This window comes from Acipenser ruthenus, chromosome 14 (genome assembly GCF_902713425.1).
Source record: "Acipenser ruthenus chromosome 14, fAciRut3.2 maternal haplotype, whole genome shotgun sequence".
Classification (NCBI taxonomy): domain Eukaryota; kingdom Metazoa; phylum Chordata; class Actinopteri; order Acipenseriformes; family Acipenseridae; genus Acipenser; species Acipenser ruthenus.
The window spans coordinates 3,643,819-3,667,346 of record NC_081202.1 but is presented as its reverse complement, the minus strand read 5'-3'; the positions used below and the strand labels follow the sequence as shown (position 1 = coordinate 3,667,346).

The following is a 23,528-nucleotide window of genomic DNA, read 5'->3' as shown; positions in this document are numbered from 1 at the left end:
AAGCTTCAGGGCTTGCAGTTATAACCATGACACTCCAGAAAATCCTGTTCACTCGAGCCTTTCTACTAAACTCTTAAAAAGAGTGTGCAGATTTATTTTGCCATGGTGACCGCCTCACTACTACTAACTTACTTTAAAAATGCACATTAAAATAAACGTCTGGGACTTAACAGATCCGCGCCAACTGCCTCGCAAGCTGTCAATCAAACGTGGCTGACAGCCTATCAGTCTTAGCAGCCAGTATCAGGACAGCTCTGAGCCCCAATGGACAAGGCCAGGGGCCAAATTATGTCATTGTATTTATTAAACAGGTTATATCAATAGATCTCAATCAAACCCATAAGTAGATGTCTCCTTTCTGAAATAGATGTTTTACTGTATCAGACTTTTTAATTTGCATTTTTGAATAATCAGACAAATTGTTGATTTTAACAAAATCAAATCTAATTTTAGCAATACTGGAACAGAATACTCCAATACACCACTCCCTGTGTGTATATAATTATTATTATTATTATTATTTATTTCTTAACAGACGCCATTATCCAGGGCGACTTACAATTGTTACAAGATATCACATTATTTTCACATACAATTATTTTTTACATACAATTACCCATTTATACAGTTGGGTTTTTACTGGAGCAATCTAGGTGAAGTACCTTGCTCAAGGGTACAGCAGCAGTGTCCCCCACCTGGGATTGAACCCACGACCCTCCGGTACTCCATGTACTTTGTATTTTGTAAAACCTCCTTAAAGCCACTACTATGTGGATTCATAATAACTGTGTAAATGTGTTTTGCTCAAAACTTTTTCTAAATCTAAAACAATTATTACCAGTAGTTACAAATAAACGACCGGGGTTAATAAATCACAATGTACTTAACACAAGCTGAAAATACTGCAATACTGCCACCCAGTGGCTGATCCAGATAATACACGGCTCCAAAAAGAAAACAAGATTGCCGAGATACTGTACAAATTCAGTACTGTATATTCATCCAACCTTGAAAATGTCAAACCTTTTATCAAATAACTTTGCTGGACATAAAATTGTCATAAATTGATCTCAGAATATAATGGTCATCTACACCTTGCCAGAGTTTCTCTAGTGAAGCCCTGTTTGTGCTTAAGGAAGCCATATCCTTGTTAAATAAGTTACCTCATTTTTGACAAAATGGAAAACACATTGTCCTCAGCTGAGTTGTGCAATAAGACCTGCCATTTACTTTATTATTTACTATCAAACAGAACGAAATTTCAATGAACCATTTGGTAGAGCAGCAGTGTGGCGTAGTGGTTAGGGCTCTGGACTCTTGACCGGAGGGTTGTGGGTTCAATCCCTGGTATGGGACACTGCTGCTGTACCCTTGAGCAAGGTACTTTACCTAAATTGCTCCAGTAAAAACCCAACTGTATAAATGGGTAATTGTATGTAAAAATAATGTGATATCTTGTAACAATTGTAAGTTGCCCTGGATAAGGGCGTCTGCTAAGAAATAAATAATAATAATAATAATAATAATAATTTGTAATTCAGTAATATGATAGAATTGGTCAGGGGTCTGAAAACTTTTGCAAGGCACTGTGTGTGTGTGTGTGTGTATATATATATGTATGTATATATATATATATATATATATATACACACACACACACACACACACACACCCACCCAAATACTTCACTTTAATTACATACAGAAATAAATCGACAAGTCCTTTATACAACTGTTTACCTCTGTAAATGTATCAGTTTACTATGCTTTCACCACACTAGTTTTCACTATACTATGCATGCTTTATCATGTTTTGTACAAGGCTTTACTTTAACTACCTGTGTTTACCATGCTTACCTGCTTTGATTTAAGTCACTATACCTTTACCATGGTAATATACAACTTTTTTTTTTTTTTTTTATAAGGATATGTAACCATTTACAAGTCCTCAGTTATGGGCATGCAAGCAACTCATTAGGTATTGTACTGCTGACTCATATGTCATATAGGGGTAATAGAATAACCCTGCAACAACCTGGCAATGAATAATTGGAATCTAGGTGGGAATTCAAATGGCTCTTGTGTTCATTTGCCAGTGTGTTGGGTAGTCCCACTTGTAATACAAGTATGAATCTCTGCTTTGCTAAATAATGCTCTCACTTTAATAAGAACCTGCACAGAATGCAATGAAGGTCGTTCTCTGGACTTGTTACTGCTTATATTTTTTAGTTTGTACTATCAACCGACATAAAATGACATAAAATCACAAAAGAACGCCCGTACTTTATCTGCATTTTTATTTATGTATTTCTTTTTATTTTGTTTTTTCTTTTCTAATGTTTTGTGTATAACTTGTTGGTTACATTTTTCGAAAATGTCTAACTAGACTTTAGTAGTTTGCTCCACGTACACGTTTATTAAGACATTTCAAATTTGTAAAATAAATTAAATAAATGCATTAAAAATTACCTACCTCACTCTTTATTGAACCGAGTTCTATCTGTATGAATGTTTTGGGTTTTTTTTTTTTCAATAAAACGGTAGGCTATTGCTCACCTTCAGTAATCAAGTCGGCAAGGCATACTGCAGGTGTGCTGTCACTTAAGCGAAATAAAAACTGTTTCCAAACGTTATCCTTTTTATATGAATCTAAAATGTATATTTGACCGATCTACTTATCAAATCCACGTGTAACATTTCACATTTGGATCCTGCACATTCCGCTGCAGTTTTGTGGTGGTCCGTCTTACTACACACAATCTCGATTTTATTATCAATTAATAGTAGCCTACTCACTTTAAGATAAGTCTCCAGTAACACTTTAAAAGACAATGCTGCTCTGTCCTGCGCTGTGTCTTGGTTTTCTTCGGTAGAATGTAAAGAGGGACAGGCTATTGATTAGCCTATCAGACACTAACCCTTAGATGCTGCATTTTTTAAAATACACTTCTTATGATCGAGTACTACACTCACATGAGGAAATATATCCACTCTGTCAGTCAGAAAGTGCAAATGTGGGAACGTTACACTGGTAAGCAGAAATCAGTATTTTGGAGATGATTATTGTTAAGAGCACAATACCATGTGATTTTGTAATAAAACAAAACTGTTACTTAGTTCCCACTGACACACAATCTTTTAAAGTTGCTGGAATGTTTACATTGAGTTAAGATGTTGCTACAGGGTTGTGTGTTAGCGGCTTCTCAATGACCGCAAGAAGCATGTGAAGCTACTGATCTTATAAACGCCGGGTCTGCTGGCAAATATTGTAAATAATTCAAGTTTTACGGTAGGCCTAATTATTTAAATAATTGTCTGGCATTCCTTTTAAACACAAACAGTGAAGGATGTCGTTTAGAAAATAAAAGCTGTACCAATATACATAGAAACCACATGAAACATCTGAAATTAAACTACAACGTTATATGTAATTAAATATTAACTTACCTGATCGTCTCATCTTCAAACTGACGACCCTGTGTTGTACAACTCCGAGTACTCGGAGACGGACAATATTAACTTCTCTTCCTCCATATTACTTGTTCATTCGCTCCGCGAGCCTGCTGTCGTCTTCTGATTGGCTGCTGGTAATGTACGTCACGAAGCGGCGCGGCAAAAGTTGAATTATTTGTATCTCTTGCGCGCCGCCTTTCTGTGCCGCGCGACGCGTTCGCTGTGAATGCCCTTTTATTCGCCCATTGACGTTTTATTTTCGAAAAATAAAGAACAATCTTTTTTTAAAAAAACAACAAATACACAGTTGTGCAAAATAGTTAAAAAAAGATTCCGTTTAGAACACTTCCGATTAAAAACAAAAAGGAAATACAAAGCAAAGGACTTGAACTTTTAACATGGGCATCAGATTGCAATCTCACATTATGATAATAAATAAAAATAACTAGATATAATTTAATTCGAAATGATGGTTGTTGATTTTTGTTAACTAACATTCTGTGTTCAAAGCAAAGCAAACCATTGTATTTAATTTCACAAATCCTGACTCATTTAATTACCGTCTGACTGGCGCAGGTCTGCCGGTGGTACCTAATCTTCTGGAGGTTCAGGGGAGGAGGGAGTCGTGCACACAGTTGCATTAACTACATTGTATAACTACAGCGCCTTTTTAAATGTACGAACAGCTGATCCAAAAAGAAAAAAAAAGAAAACGTGGTTGATTGACAGCAAATGCAACCGCTCATTATTATGGTATCACACTGCGTTGACATTCGCTAGCCTGTCAGGCTTTGTTGAGCTGACGGATGCGCTGTAGCCTAAACAAATCAATGAAAACTAATAGGTAAGCGAACTCAGGAAATGAAACAGTTTTGCCGTTTCTCTCTCAGCAGCGTCCAGAACTGGTTTCATTCTGATTATTTCTTTAGTTAGGCTACTCAATTAATAATAGGTTGTACATTTACCGCTCCATCTCCAAGACCTGGATGGACTTGGTTACTGTCCCTTAATGAAGCTCGCTGCACAATCCGTGAAAAATGATAATCTTATGAGTAGGCTGGCCGCTGGAGAGGTCAGGTAAGATAGGTCGTGAGGCGAGTGCATTCTACTAAATACATCAGCTACTCATTACATAGGAGATGTCCTCTACCCCGTCTATGTGTGTAGTAGCTAGGCTACATAGCCTATACAGTAATCATAGCCTATACGTCAGTGCCGCCGTGCCGCGACCGCCCCGCGTCCTGTGTGAACACACAGGTAGACTATAATGGGAAACGAAACAATATAACAATATTGCAGTTTCTTTATTTCTTACACATGTTTCAGTGTGAACGATCCTAACACAGTGGCTAGTGTGAGTGGCGCTGCGTCTCCCGATTGCAAAAATCGTGCAGTGTAAACCCGGTTTAAGCCACTACCTGGCAGAAATCTGGGGGGGCGTGACCAGGGGTGCCCCCCTTACGTCTCGCCACTGGCTTAGTATATATTTTCCCTGGAAAAACCAAGGAATGGTATATTATTATTATTATTATTATTATTATTATTTGCATTTACAGTATTGCAAATGGAACATCAAGACGAAAAAAATGCAAGGTAATGCAATTTTGCAGCAAATTGTTTTCCAAATGTTATCACTTTTGTGAAGTACTGTGTTACTGTACCAACCATGTTCCTTAGCATACCTGCAGTAGCAACCACCCCAATTACCCGAGATGACGTCACGTGGCTGTTAGGCACAACAAATATACTTCAAAGTCTTTTTACAAGGTACAAATCACGTGACATATTCTTAATATTCTCTGCTCAACGGTTATTCTGCCATGTGCAAAAACACCACTGATCACCACAGCCACACACACAAACCTGACAGGAAGCAGCTTAAGTGTCTGGGTGTATGTTTTTGACTTACTGCAAATATGCAGTGGGTGTCACTTTTAGTTAGGTCAAAATTAAACTTAATATTTTTATTATTATTAGTTTATTTAGCAGGCGCCTTTATCCAAGGCGACTTACAGAGACTAGGGTGTGTGAACTATGTATCAGCTGCAGAGTCACTTACAATTACGTCTCACCCGAAAGACTAAGCACAAGGAGGTTAAATGACTTGCTTAGGGTCACACAATGAGTCAGTGGCTGAGGTGGGATTTGAACCGGGGGACCTTCTGGTTACAAGCCCTTTTCTTTAACCACTGGACCACACAGCCTCCCTTTGTAATATAATGCTCTATGTGTCAGGTAATATGAGGGCTGTAGTCATCCACTAATCATGTTGTGTGTGTGTGTGAATATTTATCAGGTAATATGTGGGGCTGTAGTCATCCACTAGTCATGTTGTGTGTAATGTTTCTGTAACATCAACAACTGTATCTGATAATACAGATTCTCAGGAGGCTTTATTGAAGTTTATCGCACAGTTTATTATTACATCCAGAGTGATATATATTTAGACTAGCATCACAGCTTACGCCTTACAACACAACCACGCGGCAACCCTTTTCACCTTGTTTCCCTAATAACGTGTCCCTTATCCTTATAACCCATGCACATTGGTTCCGGTGCCGTGCTTCAATATAATTATAAATGATTGCGATATGTCGCCTATCATTACATCACCCTTCCTTTGAGTCTTATAGACTTCTGGATTACTATTAGATTAACTAAAACATTTGCTTTTCAGTATTTTTTTTTCTCTTTTTTTTTTTTTAATTAACTTATATACAGTTAAGTATTTCTTTTAAACATTTATTCAGAAATAACAAGCATCTCTATCTTTCTAAGGTTTCTGGGTAGACTACCAGTTGCCTTCATAGCTGCTGAGGGTTATTCTGCCTCCTTTAGCTTGCTATGTGTTAACTAGCTAGATTTGATAGTCTCTGTAGCGTATTGGTCTTTTCACAATTCGTCCTCTGGATGTCACTCTCACAGGACTCTGAGGAGGATCAGGCTCTTCGATATCAGGTAGGTCTTGTGTTGCTTGAGTTTTCTTTTGACCTTCTTCACTCTCTTCTTCCTGCTCTTCTAAGTGTGAAAAGTTTTCTTTTATGAGTCTCAAGTGTCTTCTGTTCCTGCGAAGGATTCCTCTGTCCGTCCGGACCAAGTAGGATCTGGGAGTTCCTGCTAGACGCAGTACTGTAGCTGTGTTTATCCAGCCTCGCTCTCCATCCAGTTTCACTGCTACTTTGTCTCCCGGTCTTAGTTCTGGCAATTCTTTTGCTGAATTTCTTCTATTGTAGAAGCGTCTGTAGCTTTCTTTCGCTTTGTCATCAGCTTTACGAATTAGTTTGAAGTTTGGCCACTTTGGATTCAAATTTTCCTCAATAGTGGGAACAGTAGTTCTGAGCTGTCTTCCAAGCATTAGCTGTGCTGGACTAACTCCTGTTGCTTGTAACGGTGTGGCTCTGTAGCTTAGTAAAGCTAGAAATGGATCTTTTTGCTTCAAGATTCTTTTGGCTGTCTGCACTGCTCTTTCTACTTCTCCATTGGCTTGCGAATAGTGTGGACTTGTTGTTACATGGTGGAAATCGTAAGCTTTAGCAAACTCTCGAAATCCTCTTCCTTTGAACTGTGGTCCATTGTCTGTTACAAGTTCGTTTGGGCAGCCCCATCTAGCAAAGATGTTCTTTAGGCGAGAGATCACTGTATCGCTAATCATGTCTGGGAGATATGCAATTTCAATGTATCTAGAAAAATAGTCAACAGCAATCAAGTAGTGTTTCTTCTGTAACTCACATATGTCAGCTCCAACTCTCTTCCAGGGTCTATCTGGTAGTGGAGTCGTCATCAGTGGTTCTCTGTGTTGGGTAGGTTTTGCTTCTTGACACACTTTACATGCCTGGATTGTATTCTGGATTTCCTTTCCTATGCCAGGCCACCAAACACTCATTTTGGCACGCTCTCGACACTTTGTGATGCCGTAGTGACCATCATGCAGTCGTTCAATAATTTCCTGACGCAAACCTTTTGGAATCGTTATTCTGTTACCGTGCAGCAGGATTCCTTTTGATAATGAGAGGCAATTTTTCTCAGAATAGTAGGGTTTAATGCTCTCTGGTACATTTGCTGCGTATTTTGACCATCCTTCTTTCACAAACTGGGTCACTGTCTGCAGTTCTGGATCCTCGCTAGTCAGCTGTTTGACTTGTTCTAGTTTGCTTCTAGACATTGGCCATGCCGCCTGTGCTGCTTCTTCATAAGCGTCTATCTCTTCTGTCAATTCAGCTATTTCAGGCTGGACTGCTGGTGAACAATGTCTAGACAATGTATCTGCCACTACTAATGTCTTCCCAGGTACATATTCTGCTTGTGGGTTGTACCTCATCATGCGCATTAGTAGTCTCTGGCACCTGAGCGGTACACAGTCTAAGTCTTTGCTGTTTATCAGCGGTATCAATGGCTTGTGATCCGTCTGAAGTGTGAAAGTATCTAGACCGTACAAGTACTTGGAGAATTTCTCACATGCCCAAACAGCAGCTAAGCACTCTTTTTCTATTTGTGCATAGCGTCTCTCTGTGTCCGTTAGTGTCCTTGAGCAGTATGCAATTGGCTTTAATTGTCCTTTGTGGCTCTGCAGTAGGACTCCACCTAATCCATAGCTACTGGCGTCTGCACTGACTGTAGTAGCCTTGGTTGCATCATAGAAAGCTAGAACTGGTGCTTCTGAAATTAGCCTTTTCGCCTTTGTGAAAGCTTGTTCCTGTGCTAAACTCCAGTTCCAAGATGAACTGCTCTTTAGCAATTCATTCAGGGGTCTTGTTGTCTCTGACAGGTTAGGTAGGTATCTTCCTAGATAGTGTATCATACCAAGAATTCTTCTCAATTCAGATGTATTCTTGGGTGGCTGTAACTCTGATATAGCATTTACCTTCATTGGATCAGGGCGTATCCCGTGCTCGTCTACACAGTGTCCTAAATACTGCAGCCGTGTTTGACGCATTAGGCATTTCTCTTTATTGAGTTTCAGACCTGCAGCTTCAATTATCTGGAGGGCGTCTGACAGTCTTCTGTCATGTTCTTCTTCTGTGGTGCCGTATATCAGGATATCATCCATATACACTGCGACTCCATCTTGCTGCTTGAATAGTTCTGTCATCTCACGCTGGAAGATTTCTGGGGCACTTGTGATGCCAAATGGTAATCTGTGGAAAAAATACCTGCCAAATGGGGTTATAAATGTTGTTAGTTTGGCACTATCTTCCTTTAGTGGAATCTGCCAAAAGCCACTCGCCGCATCTAGTAGCGAAAATACTCTAGCATTGACTAACTTTGGGAGGATGTCATCTAGAGTTGGTAGGACGTATTTCTCTCTCTGTACAGCTTTATTCAGTTGTTTCAGATCAACGCATATCCTGACAGATCCGTTTTTCTTTGGTACAGGAACCATAGGAGCGCACCACTCGGTCGGCTCTTTAATCTCTTCAATCACACCGCATTCAATCATGCGCTCTAGTTCCTGCTTCACTTTGGGGAGCATCGGCAGTGAAATTCTTCTCGCTGTGGGTATGCTGTAAGGTACTGCACCTTCTTTAAGGCTGATTTTAACTGGATTAGTCTTTAGTAGACCGATATTTCCAAAAAGTTCACTGTAAATTTCGTTAACTTGGTATACTATACCCATTGTGGCTGCTACATCTCGTCCTAGTAAATTGCTCACTGGTGACCCACTAATCACATACACCTTGAATTGGTATTCTCTCGCTTTATACTTTGTTTTGGCCAAGAATTGTCCCACGCACTTTAGCTTCCCGCCTGGACTGTCAAGAGTTACACCTGTACTTTGTAACTGTGGAGTATTCTTCAGACCGAAGTATGTTGTTTCAGAGATTACAGTAGTATCAGCTCCAGTATCTATCTTGAAATTGACTGCAGTTCCCTGAATCATTAAATCTATTTTCTATGCCTTGCTAGAATCGTCCACTCGTGTAACTGATCCTAAGAAAAGTGTTTCTTTACTTTTGCTTTCATGGTTCCCACCTGCAATTACTTCATTCACCACACGGGTGCGACAAACTACAGCAAAATGGCCTATCTTCTTGCATTTGTGACATTCAGCATTCCTTGCAATACAATTATCTCCTTGCACGTGTGCTCTGCCACATCGTGTGCACTTTGGGCCGTTTAGAGTTTCATATTTCTGGCCTTGCTTCCTAGTTGTTTTACCCCAACCCCGCTTTGGCTGTGCCTGTTTCTGGCTTTGCTCCTCTTTATAGCCCCGATTTGGCCACGTTTTCTCTAAACGCTGTTTACGCTCCCGAGTTACTTCACAAAGCGCACTGCTAGTCCCTTGTTCAGTCAACTGTTCTTTGATCAGTTCAGACTGGCGTGTTAGCTGGATTGCTTTCTCTAAAGTCAATTCTGGCTTTAACTGTAACTTCTGAGACATGTCTTTATCTAAAATGCCTATTACTAGTCTATCCCTGATACTCTCACTCTTGGCATCCCCAAACGCACACGTTTCTGCTAATTCATACAGGCTTCGAATATATTCTTCAATCGTTTCTCCCTGCTTTTGCACTCTCTGGTGAAAGCGAGCTCTTTCATGAATAATGTTACGCTTTGGCACAAAATATTCATCCATTTTCCTCATGACTATATCGTAGTCTTTTTCGTCTGTATTAGTATCAAACGTGAACGTTTTCAGTACATTCTCAGCTTCTTTGCCTAAAGAATATATAAGAGTGCAAACCTGAACTTCTCCCGATTCCTTGTCGAGCTTCGTTGCGATCCGGTATCGGAGGAATCGCCGTCTCCATTCCGGCCATAGCTCCGGACGGCTGAAGTCAAAGTTGTCGGGAGGGTGAAATTTCGCCATTCTTCTTCACTTCTGACACCATGTAATGTTTCTGTAACATCAACAACTGTATCTGATAATACAGATTCTCAGGAGGCTTTATTGAAGTTTATCGCACAGTTTATTATTACATCCAGAGTGATATATATTTAGACTAGCATCACAGCTTACGCCTTACAACACAACCACGCGGCAACCCTTTTCACCTTGTTTCCCTAATAACGTGTCCCTTATCCTTATAACCCATGCACATTGGTTCCGGTGCCGTGCTTCAATATAATTATAAATGATTGCGATATGTCGCCTATCATTACATTGTGTGTGTGAATATGTGTTTTGATGTGCTCCTTCTGATAATACATCTTTTTTATTGTAATAGTAGGAGACCCCTGGTGACAGAGATTGAATGATTCTTGGTGTTAGATCTCCCTCTCGACCTGTGAGGGCACGGTGCAAGAGGACCAGAGTACCCTTAATTAAATGGCACGACCATTTATTCCGTAGGGTAGGTGGAAGTCGGTCATTTAGGAGAGGAACAGAGCTACGGTATCCAAACTCAATGACCCCGACGGTAAACGGTGTGGCATCCGAGGATTGGAGGAGCGGATGCGCTCGTTAACTTAGGCCGGGGTCATGAGCGAGGATATAAAATAGGGGGGTAGCGTACGTGATCTATTCCTTTGCATATGGTTAAACCAAATAACCTAGAAGGAGCCCGTCTTGTGTGTACTAAAAACCGTGAGTGTTTTGCCTGTCTGTGTATTAACACTGTTTGTCTTGTGTGTCGTTTCTCACCAAGAATACTGAGCACGATCCGGAGCTGCAGCCGCAGGCCAGCGAAAAACCCAGACATCACCACTCACCTTTCCACTACAGGAACTGTCTTTTTGCACCAGTAGCACTAAAATCACACACTGTCAAAATTGTGTCTGTGTTTTGTGTTTTGTGTGGGTGAAAAAACCGGACTTTGGGTTACGGGTCAAACCCGTGGGATTATAATCAGAAGTGATACACGCCGCTGTACCACTTCCAACACTATTATTGTTTGCACGTTTACCCAAGGCTCTGGACATTTAATAAATTAAATAAACACCCTTGCACCTGTACAACATTGTCTGTGTGATTAATCCGCTCTGCACTGCACTCACCTGCACGTATTCACCACTTTGCCACACCCCTCCATTAGTCTAAGTACGAGATACATGCATTGGAAATGTACCACAGTATACACCATGGTAAATTCGTACATGTGTAGTAAAGCAACAGCAAGTGTGGTAAACTATGATAAAGCACAGTATGGGTAGCAGTGTATTTGGACTTCCAACAGCCAGATACATTTTAAAATCTGAGCTAGGCCTGAATAGAATTGAACAAAATGGAAGTTATTTCCGGTACGATACAAAATGGCAGATTACTATGTAAAGGAAAATAATAAGGAAAAGTAGAACTTTTAAAAAATGCTTATCGGGCATACAAAAAACACATTCTCTGATACTGTTTTATCTTTGATGCTGCTGTAAAACCCTATCTATCTATCTATCTATCACATTCAAGCTGTCTTTCATCTTTATCTGAATGGTACCCCCCTGGTGTTCATATTTTGCCATAGCAATGATGTCATCACGCAGACTAGTCATCTAATGTTGTATCAAATCAGTGAGGTTATGCTGCTGTGTAAGGACCCCTGCAATATTTCATGTTTGATAAATCCTTGCTGGTATTGCAGTGGTCTGCTAATGATTCTGCCTGCCAGGAAATTCCCTGGGTTTATCACATCATAAAGCAAGGCTTTTACTTCACAATTGTGGAACAATAGGAACCAATCTTATATAATGCCACCTATGCAGTCCTGCATCTGCCAATCCACCTAGCCGAGCAAACACACATAAAGGCATTGCAGTCTCTCTCACTCTAGTGCCAATAGGGTGCTCACAATTGTTAACCTTTGGCACAGTGTCCTCTACATGTAGTACAAAACACACTAGCGTCACTGTTGTACTGAAAACTGCAGTGTTTCTGATTGCTAACAAGCAGCATGTGTCATGTATTGGATAGTAATGACCCCGGTCCTATGTATAACGTGGGACAACAGTCTAGCACCTAGCTGCTTCCTAGGGTTCACTACCAGACGAACTGCATTGCATGATAGAGCCAAGCTTTTACTGCTGTGATACACAACAAAAACAAACATAGACACTTGAACTGCTGGTTGAACAGCTGAGTGCCTCTTTCAGGGATAATATATACTGCTGAGAGAGTTTTAACCTCATTATAACAAATTGACAAGTCAGTATTTAGCTTCATTAAATAATCCTGGTAATATTGTAAAAACAGTTTTCAGTGCATCTCATTAGCGTAGGCTGAGTATCCGCAGATGCTTTGACATTCTGCCCTTTTGTAATCAATGCATCGAGGTGCTTCAAATATTTGGCTTACATGGAAGTGGGTTTTAGTCATTGCTATTCAAATTGTCACATGATTTCATCTTCCAGCACAATCTGTTTGTATGCTGTACATATATTTATAGGCAGAGAGAGCCTGTGTGAAAGGTCATATTGTCACATGATTTGAATGGACAATATGACCTGTTCATCCTGTGGATTCTTGAGACAAACTCAAACAGCACATTATAGTAGAAAACAATATTATTATTATTATTTATTTCTTAGCAGACGCCCTTATCCAGGGCGACTTACAATCGCAAGCAAATACAAATACATTCAAGTGTTACAATATAAGTCATACAATAGAACAAGAAATACAATAATTCTCAAGTGTGACAAACCACAATTCAATAATACAGCAGATGTTGTATCAGTACCAATAGTGACTCATTGTGGGCACACGCAAACCCAGAAGCGCTCAGGATGATTACGAACACCCAGGATAATGGGAATAAGAAGTAGGCAATTCAATATGTAAGCACCTGCCAACTGAGCTACTACCATCAGCCATCTCTCTGCTCTGTCAGAAATGCTGCCTAGTCCATTAAGACCAACCTGCCTTGACATTTTTAATGATTACAAAACACATGCACATTAATTTGCATTACAAAATAATCACTTGTGGGAAGGTCTGTATGGCCACATAATAGTGTGTGCTCCAGTATATGGATTTTTGGCCAGTAAATAAATTGGAGGTTGAGTGACCGTGTCATAAAGAAAGCTATCCCACTTGAAAACAAACTTAATGAGGTTAAAATGTCTTGCTTCTCCCACAAGCTCCCCTCATCCTGAAAGGAAAACATGGCTTCATTCTTGCAATACTTTGCTTATTAAATAGGTTTATATAGGAACTCCCTTACCTGTACTCAGCATGGGGTTCTTGTCTATCTGGAAATCCACAGCTGTAGGTCCATTGCTCTAAGCTTGCTAGCATCAAAACAAATATCTGGCTTTGTGTCTTCTTGTGACAGTCTGCAAGTTATTGCACTAAATTTCCGTTGTGACAGCACGCTCAACGACGTTAAGGCAATTAAGGTAATAAATTCAAACGTGACTAAGAAAACAGGAAGCATCTCTGCAAGCTCAAGCCTAACCACAGAGTGCTAACCACAACATGCAGTTGGTTTAACTGAAAAAAAGTGATGCTGTTTATAGAAATATGTATTACAAGATGTGGGGACACATCCAACATAATACCAAGGTTGATCACTATCAATCACAATTCATTCCACATGCATTAACTGAATCTTATTTTAATCCACTTTCTGGAAACACTATAAAAAAAATTATGTGTGAATTTCAATGGAGTTTTGTAAAATTGCATAGGAGTAATATGTTTTGTTGTTATTTTGTACATTTCTTATTTTTCTAGTCCTGAAGATAATTTTTGTTTTTTAAATCCATAATCAATGCAAGTGGAGCCCCACAGGAATAAGTGCCGACGCACTGAGAGTCATAGGAGTTTGTTTCCATTATTAAAGTGCAACCCACTTTCCATAGCATTCAGTTACCTTAATTATTACATAATATGTATCAGTTTAGGTCAGGGTACATTCAACAACACCATACAGAAGACACGTTTACGCAGCGCTGCGAATAAAAAAATAATTGTTAAAGATCGAAATCGAGAATCGAAATCAAGAATGGAAAATGAATCGCGCACCTTAAAGCCCAATTCAGTTGATTTTGATGATGTGTCAATTGAATCCAAAAACCCATTGCTGCCCATTCCTGTACTCTCATGCACAGAAGCCTGTCCCCTGATAACAGACTCAGTGAGAGCTTTGAGTTTCCTAACATGCACCTACTGAGCATCGTGGGTTCTTATAATTATTATTAATTAGTCATTTAGCAAATGCTTTTATGCGAAGTGACTTACAGCAACTATGAATCATGAACTGCTGCGGCTGCAGAGGCACTTACAATAGGACCTCTGTTTTACATCTCACCCAAGGTCCTACAGTCTGCAAAGTGTTGACTCACAGTTTCGCTTCTTATCAGTTAAACAAGTTCTGTTTTTTTTACTGCAGGAGAGAAATGACTGGTTAGTGGATTCTCTTTAATCATGTTTTTAAATTTTTTTTTAAACAAATCATTTATTGGTTTGTTTTTGTATTCAGACTCAGCTCATAATTACATTATCTCCCCAATCCTATGAGGTATATATATACATATGAGCTACATATTTGCTGCAATGTACGCTTAAAAGAAAAGCATTAAAAAAGGCAATAAAGGGGCTTCACATGTTTAATTTGAATGTGTTACTGTCCCCTGATCTTTCTGTGATGTTTGCAATCGTTGTGCGTTATTGAAATATACTTGTTCTGTGTTAAGGTGCTTTGAATATAAGTTCAGGAGCTGCCTTTCAGATCTATAGATATGCAGTATGTAACATACGCTAAATCAGCCAGTGTCTTCAGATCTATAGATATGCAATATGTAACATACGCTAAATCAGCCAGTGTCTTCAGATCTATAGATATGCAATATGTAACATACGCTAAATCAGCCAGTGTCTTCAGATCTATAGATATGCAGTATGTAACATATGCTAAATCAGCCAGTGTCTTCAGATCTATAGATATGCAGTATGTAACATACGCTAAATCAGCCAGTGTCTTCAGATCTATAGATATGCAGTATGTAACATACGCTAAATCAGCCAGTGTCTTCAGATCTATAGATATGCAGTATGTAACATACGCTAAATCAGCCAGTGTCTTCAGATCTATAGATATGCAGTATGTAACATACGCTAAATCAGCCAGTGTCTTCAGATCTATAGATATGCAGTATGTAACATACGCTAAATCAGCCAGTGTCTTCAGATCTATAGATATGCAGTATGTAACATACGCTAAATCAGCCAGTGTCTTCAGATCTATAGATATGCAGTATGTAACATACGCTAAATCAGCCAGTGTCTTCAGATCTATAGATATGTAGTATGTAACATACGCTAAATCAGCCAGTGTCTTCATAGGAGTAAGAACCAGCAGTATCTTGTGATCTGCCGCTTTGAATTGAGTTTCCTTATGTTTTTCTGGCATTATACTACTCTGCACTAGATGGTGCAAGCTCCCACTTATATAAAGGTTGATCTAGCCTACATTACACATGTGGCAGGCAACTAAAACTGAAGCACTCATAGTCAAAGCACTTTAACACAGGCTTATCAAAAACAAAAAACACACAATATTTGAGTAATTCCACGAACCACTCAGAATGACACCCAACAGCTTCTTATTCCCAATTTTTACTAGCATAACTTTTATTTTTCAAAGAGGAAGAACACACCCAATAGAAATACCAAACCAGATAAAACACATTTAAATAGGGGTCTGCAATCAGTCTCAAGTGGTTTGTCTTATGAGTTACAGAAATGATAACTGCGGTTCTAATATCAATTATGCAGGCTTGGAAAGATAAGGCTGGTCTTCAGAAAGGGTCCCTCAATCAGAGCTTCTACTGTCTATAGCTCTGATAGAAGGACCCTTTCTGAACACCAGCCTTATCCCATGTCCTGCCAGTCCCAATTAGCGCGTAAAGTCCTCTGAAGAACAAGGTTGAAGCCAACAAAGTCATTGTCTCAGTTATCATGTGTATACATTACCAAATAAAGCATCTGTCATGTGGTCAGTCCTTCTTTCTGAATTGAGAATTCCGCTTCTGTGTTTAGTTAGCATTCTTTCTACTGCCTCTGAAATGAGCAGTCAGCTGTGCTTCATTGTCATGTGGTGCCACATCTCTGTGCTTTGTCATGGGCTACTTGGAAGACTGCATGAAGAAAGCAGATGGAGATAATAGTTGAACTCCATGCCAAACCAATTTCACTGAATTATTATTAACTGATAAGAGAGAGCACCTGGTGTGTAGAAGCAAAACAGATCAGTACATTTTGTCAGAATGTCACAAAAACAATGACTAAAAATAACTGAATGACCTCCTTAGTGTCGCCTTCATGGTAAAAAGGTCAACCCCTCCAAAATACTGACCCATTCTAGCCCATTTCCACTTTTTGAAGTGGTTATAGACATGGATTGCACATTTGCATCTACTGTATAGGATAAAGGGACTACCAAAGCTCTTACCTATGATATCTCATACAGGGCTATTGAATCTCAAACCCACTCGTCACCACGTTCCAGGTGGTAAAGTGCATCACACAGGATATTCCCACACTTGTGCACATTCTCAGTAACAGCATGTTTTGCTTGTTGTTTTTCTTTAAAGACACATGGCTGTCCTGTGCATCGTTCCTGCTCTTGCTCTACATTTTCCTGGACCCCTGCCTCTCTTATTCCCAGCACATCTCCACTCTGGCACGCACTTGCCAATTCTTCCTGAGCAACATCCGAAGAATCTGACCCTTCCTCACCAACTACGCTACCCAGCTCCTGATCCAGGCCCTGGTACTCTCCCGCCTAGACTACTGCAACTCCCTCCTGGCTGGCCTCCCTGCGTCCGCCACCCGTCCGCTCCAGCTCATCCAGAACTCTGCTGCCCGCCTGGTGTTCTCTCTGCCTCGCTTCGCCCACGCTACTCCACTACTCTGCTCACTCCACTGGCTCCCGATCACCGCTTGCATCCAGTTCAAGACTCTTGTACTAGCCTACAGATGCCTTGACCAGACTGCACCCAGCTACCTCCAGACCCTCATCTCTCCCTACACCCCCACTCGACCTCTCCGCTCCGCCTGCACTAGAAGGCTAGCTCTACCTCCGCTACGCTCCCCTGCCTCCAGAGCCCGCTCCTTCTCCACCCTTGCTCCGCAGTGGTGGAATGACCTTCCTACAGATGTCAGGACTGCCCAGTCCCTGACCACATTCCGGCGCCTCCTTAAGACTCACCTCTTCAAACAGCACCTGTAGAACTCCTCTGTTTGTATCCTGGGACACTATCACCCTTCATTTAAATGTGCTTTATTTTTCTCTTATCTGCCCCCTATTTTACTGCATTTAATCCTGTACTTCAGAATACTGTAATCTGCCAAGTGTTTAACCTGTAGTACTTTGTATTTAATCATATCCTGATGTAACTATCACTATTTAATCATATCCTGATGTAACTGTCACTATTATCTGCTGTATTATTGAATTGTGGTTTGTCACACTTGAACAAAAGTTATTGTATTTCTTGCTCTTATTGTATTACTTGTATTGTAACACTTGAAATGTATTTGCTTACGATTGTAAGTCGCCCTGGATAAGGGCGTCTGCTAAGAAATAAATAATAATAAAATAAAATAATTTTCAAGCTGAATCTCTTTCCGTAATGCGATACTTTGTTTTTGTAACAAACACCTTCTGAATCACTAGACTGAATCGGATCAAACAGGGCCAACAGGACAGAGCAGCTGATGTCAGCTCCCTTGTCATTAAAATGAATCATATTTAAACGATTACACAGGAAGATTTGGATTTCTACATCAAATGATTCCATCAACCTTACCTGTAGATCTCTACATGTATAGTTGTGGACATTTCACCTCAACAGTGTCTGGGTCAAAGTATGACAGGTATTAGAAGGAGCAGTTGTTTGGTTAACAGGAATGAAGATGTTGATGGGGGGGGGGGGGGGGGGGGGGGCATTTTACTCTCGATGTGAAAAAAGACACAGCAAGTACAAGACAGCATGAAAACAACACATGCAAACCGAACTTCCTTACCCCAGAATGGCACCGTTTGCTGTGGCACATGTTTCCTTCAGAATTCCATGTGGGATCTGCAGGACATCGGAGGAGCATGACAGGCGAGATTTATGAAACGATCATCTAGGCATATTATCATAGCGTACTGCAACACTGAGCACGTCTCACAGTGTTCTACGATGCAGATGAAGTACAGTCTGTTGTGCCAGCGGGAGGGGGGGGGGGGGGGGGGTGTCAAGGCAACCATTATGTGCTCAGCAATATAACCAACACTGAACTTTGAAATTAGTTTGTGATAAGTTTTATTGTAGTGGCAGATACAACGAAAGCGTCTTGATAAGTAGCCCTTGCCCATTAAGAAAGATAAGACCAGCATAACTCAATTAATTTGATCCCCTCACTAGATAATACCAGGCGTGCATGGGAAGGCTGAAGGCAGGCAGTGTCTATAACATTCCTGTCTTGCCAGCCGTTCATATCATAACCACAACTGTAACTGTCTATGTTGGTAACTGCTGGACATGCCAAAGCTGTGAAAGGGATACTTTACATGCATTATCAGTTTACTATCCCAGTCATATGTTACTTTATAATTGTTAATTTATTACAGTTTCTTTACATCATTTGCTTTTGCTTATAGAATATAAGAACCAAACGAGCAAGATGGGCCGAATGGCCTCCTCTCGTTTGTAAACTTTCTTATGTTCTTATGTTCTAAAATAAGAAAGGTTAGAAACGAGAGGTCATCCGGCTCATCTTGCTCGTTTGGTTGTTAGTAGCTTATTGATCCCAGAATCTCATCAATCAGCTTATTGAAGGATCCCAGGGTGTCAGCTCAACAACATTACTGGGGAGTTGGTTCCAGACTCCCACAATTCTATTTTCTGTTTGTTTTCCTTCATCATTTAGCACACATGGATATTTGACATGTTTAATGAAGTCACCAGCAATCCTGATCATGGTGGAATTTCTGTAATGAGGTAGACCACTGCAAATGTAGTGTGCACTTGTAATTTCTTTCCCCCCTGACCATACTTGATAATACCAAACATAGCTGTAGCTAGGCATCGCAGATTAAATAGAGAATTTGAGCAGTTCTCTGTTTATCTGGTGTTATGGAGCCAATCCTTTCCCATTCAGTGTCTTGAACGAAACAAAGAGCTCTAGGGTCTTGCTTTAATGCTTAGGTTCCGATTACAGCGCGCTGCCGCATAAATCACCCGCCTGTGGTAATTAATGATCTCGTGTGTATTACCTTTTTAAGGAATCGACGTCTGTGTCACTGGCCTGAAAAGAAAAACCTGCAATTGTCTTCTGCCTTTTCAAGACTCCTAAACGGTGTGCTAATGAAAGTGAATTGCTATCTAAAGCTTTGCAGTGTGTCATCTTGACGATTCTTGTTTAACTTTTTGTATCTAACCTACTGAACAGTCAGCAGCGCTGGTTTCCCGCACTGTTTACATCACCATAGCAACCCTCTACTCTGTATTGAAATAGTTGGTCGGTCCCTGCAGGGCTGAGATAATGAATTCCTCTTATTAGTACCTCGATTCTCCTTCAACTGCAAAGGCAGCAAACAGAACAGAGGGCCCCTTTGGTAGCTATTCCAGCAATTGACCATCCAAATCAAACTCTACTTCTGTACATTTAGATTGCTTTCCTTGTGAGAGTGCTTAAATATTAATTAGCATTGCTGATTGTCACTACTGTACCTCTTTCACTTGCAGCAGTAGGAGGTTATACATCACATTCTTAAATAAAACAGAAACATATAAAGTCGGTCACCTTTTCCAAATGAAAAGATACATTAAGATATTTTCAACATGTGCTAAAAAGGCAAAAAATAAATAAATACAACCTGATTATTGTTTAAGACCATATGAGGGACTGCACCTTAGTTATGACCAGGCCTTAGTTACAACAGCAGTGTATAACAGCAAAAAAAAAACACACAAGCCATCTATAGGTGTCTGTGTGGGTGGAGGCAAAGTTTTACTAAGAATAGCCCTGTGTGTGTGTGTGTGTGTGTGAAGGGGGAAGGCAGGTGGGGGTCTTGCTGCTAGCTCTACCCACTCTTTATGCTGAACGGGACTTTACAAAGAGGTCAAGTGACTTCATCTTCAAGGTCACACAGTGAGATCCTGAGCAGCAACATGAACGCCTTGTCCTTGTAGTCCTTGTCGTTGCAGCGCTGTTGGAAATCATGCTAAACGCTCACTCCCAATTGATCAGAAAAGTCATGATTGGGTTCAATGTGGCTTCACTGAAGGCCATTGATAGCAATTAAACAGTTACGTGTGCACCACAAGGCAGATATCATGTTCATTACCCTCACAATGTGCCAATTAAACTGCCAGATCCTGATCTCCGTGGTGCTCTGTCCTCTCTACCCATTACTACTCCTTAAGCAAAGAGTGCCCTGGATTTAATTCTGGGGGGTCTATTCTTGTGTTCTCCCTCAGAGCCTTATCCTTTCTCTAGTTTCTTTAGAGATGATGATTATTCTGCAGCATGTGCTCCCAAACTAGACGCTCTTCTGATATATTTTTAAACATCCTGTTAAACACTAAAGTTGTGTTTCCATCTGAACCTTGAAACCAGTCTGTAAAACTGCAGCTCATCTCCTTCCCAGTATCAGACTGGGGATTCTCATGGGACTGTCTGCAGTATAGAAGCCAAAAATTGTCTGTAGAAATAAAGATTTGGTACGGTAACTGTTGTTCGGTATGGTAAATGTTTTTTTTGTTTGTTTGTCACCTCTTCCTTCAAAGCCATTTGAAGAGACTGATTTCAGTCTGAAAAGTTGGGTTCTGAAACCAAACAAAAAGAGACTGATTCAAGATTTCTTGTACATCATTGCGGGTGGCAGATGGAAACGCTACTTTATTAAGTCCTAGTGACCCAGTCTTTGGTCAAGCTTCCAGACATCATATATAGACTTTAATATTGTATTATGCTTTGCATGAGCAGATTTGTACTCATGAAACCCTTCTGAAGGAATTTTTATCAGCTTGCAAAAAAGGTGGCAAACCTAATCAACACCCTTTTTGATTCACAGAAACAATTCCACTCCAAGATGGGATGTTTCTGTGTTTTGGACTTGCGTATTTCCTTTCCTGGGTTCCTACAATAAACTAAATACAAAAATAAAGAAACACAACCAATCTATGAGTGCATTCCATCATATAACATGGCATTATATCAGCAGACCCCTCTTTACTGTCATTGGAGTCACTAGCAGCAGTACTGACTTCTCAAAGAAGACATGCCAGTCTCCTCTAGCAGGACCATTCAATTCATTCAACCCTATGAGCCTCTTTGGTACTCAGCCCTGTTAATGCTCCCATCTCCAGGGTCTCTAAATGTACCTGGAAGATACTACCATTAAGCAAAAACTGACCCCATAGTTTCTACCCATAAAAGCAAGCGAGGACTAAATAAAAACAGTCAATAGAGCAAGCAGAATTCAAGCAAGCTTATCAAAAAAGAATTTCTTAGCTCCGATCCCTTTTAATTGATTAACTCTTTTTTCTTAGCCCAGGCCTCGGCGCTGATGATTAGTTATGTCCTTGGCATTTGTTTTTGAAGGTTGCGCAAGGTCTAATTAGATAGGCTTTCATGTATTGAACATGTAATTATTATCTACTAATCAATACATGTCTGTTATAATTCCCCCTGGCTATGGAATACAGTGTCATTTTGACATGTTACAACTTAGTAATAGGTATTTTTTGGACTCCAGCCCAAGACTTCCCAGAGAAAATGTAATGTGGGAAACCAGAATTACAGTAAACCAGGAGGCTTGGTGGTAAAGAAAAGGGCTTGATACCAAGAGGTTCCTGGTTCAAATCCCTGCCCAGCCACTGACTCACTGTGTGTGACCCTGAGCAAGTCACTGAACCTCCTTCTGCTCTGTCCTTCGGATGAGACGTAAGACAAGCAAGGTCCTGTTGTAAGTCACTGCAGCAGCAGTTGTTGATGCATAGTTCATCCCCCTAGTCTCTGTAAGTCGCTTTGTATAAAAGCGCCTGATAAATGATTAATTAATAATAATAATAAACCTGTATAACATGGCAGCTTATAGACGTATATATATATATTTATATATAAGTTGGGGAACTCTGACTTCAGTAATGGATTAAACTTCACTTGCAATTAAAAAAAGAAAAGAAAAACAAGACCCGACCGGTTTGTCACAGACCATATTGACCTCTAGCATTGGTAGAGTATCTCTTTAACCCACAATCTAAATAAAGCTTGTACATGCCTTCTTTGTGTACATATGCAGGTCATACTGAATATGTTAACCTTCCATCATCAGTGGGACTAATTTAACTTGTACTTTCCTTAGTGCTTGAGTTGCAAGTTGATAATAGCAGCTTTCCAGGAAACTGGCCACACCTGATAATTCACTTTGCATTCTGTTCACACATTCTCATTTTACTATGCATTAGCACAGTATACTACACCTGGGTGTTTGTTTGTTTGTTTGTTTGTTTTTTGCAATAAACTGTACAGTAGGTCGAATCTCCTGAACCCTTTAGATTGGTGATTCCTGTCTTAGCCCTTGTTTCAACCAGGTCCTTAATCATTTAATTAATAAATAGTCAATGATATTGTTCAAACTTGGAAACCTGTGCATCTTCCCTGCATTCATCCCTGTCACGTGCTCATTCATACATTTAATCTGGTCTTTTCTTTTCTAGGAAACTGCAATTTAAAATAGAAGACCTAGGGATCCCTGATAGGCTCACCTGGTAAAGGCATGACCGCATGCTGTGCAGTGTGAGTCATACAGTCAGGGAAGTTTGTAGTACTTTCTGATATTTGTGTATGACCCTCCAAATTGTAGTGATAATTAAAGTCAATTAAAATCATTCCCAAGTAAATGAATATGTTAATACTGCAATGAATTTCAAATAGCCTTATGTGCCTTATTCATACATAAGCCATTATGTTTAAAGCAACACTGTAAATTGTTTCAAAGCAGACTGCAAGCCACTGCAGTAAACCATTGCTCACCTCCCTATACCATGGTGTTATCTGGGAACATGTATTTATTGTTAGATCCACAAGGGTCTGGTAGGTCTTTCTTTTACTAAGAGCACAAGTCTTCCTGCTGTTGATCCTTGTGGGATCACTGCATTACTACCATTCACAGAAACTAATTGTGTCTGCTTTTGAACAGGTGATTT

The 23,528-nt window shown here is 40.1% G+C and overlaps 1 long non-coding RNA gene across 1 annotated transcript in view; it reads right to left on the bottom strand.

Annotated features, from left to right (window-relative positions):
* Nucleotides 1–3,544, bottom strand: part of LOC117419387 (uncharacterized) — an 88,461-nt gene extending 84,917 nt beyond the window's left edge. Inside the window, exon 1 of the long non-coding RNA XR_009307220.1 lies at nucleotides 3,447–3,544. This is a non-coding gene — a long non-coding RNA (uncharacterized LOC117419387). The remainder of the gene's footprint in view (nucleotides 1–3,446) is intronic.
* Between the last annotated feature and the right edge of the window lie 19,984 nt (nucleotides 3,545–23,528).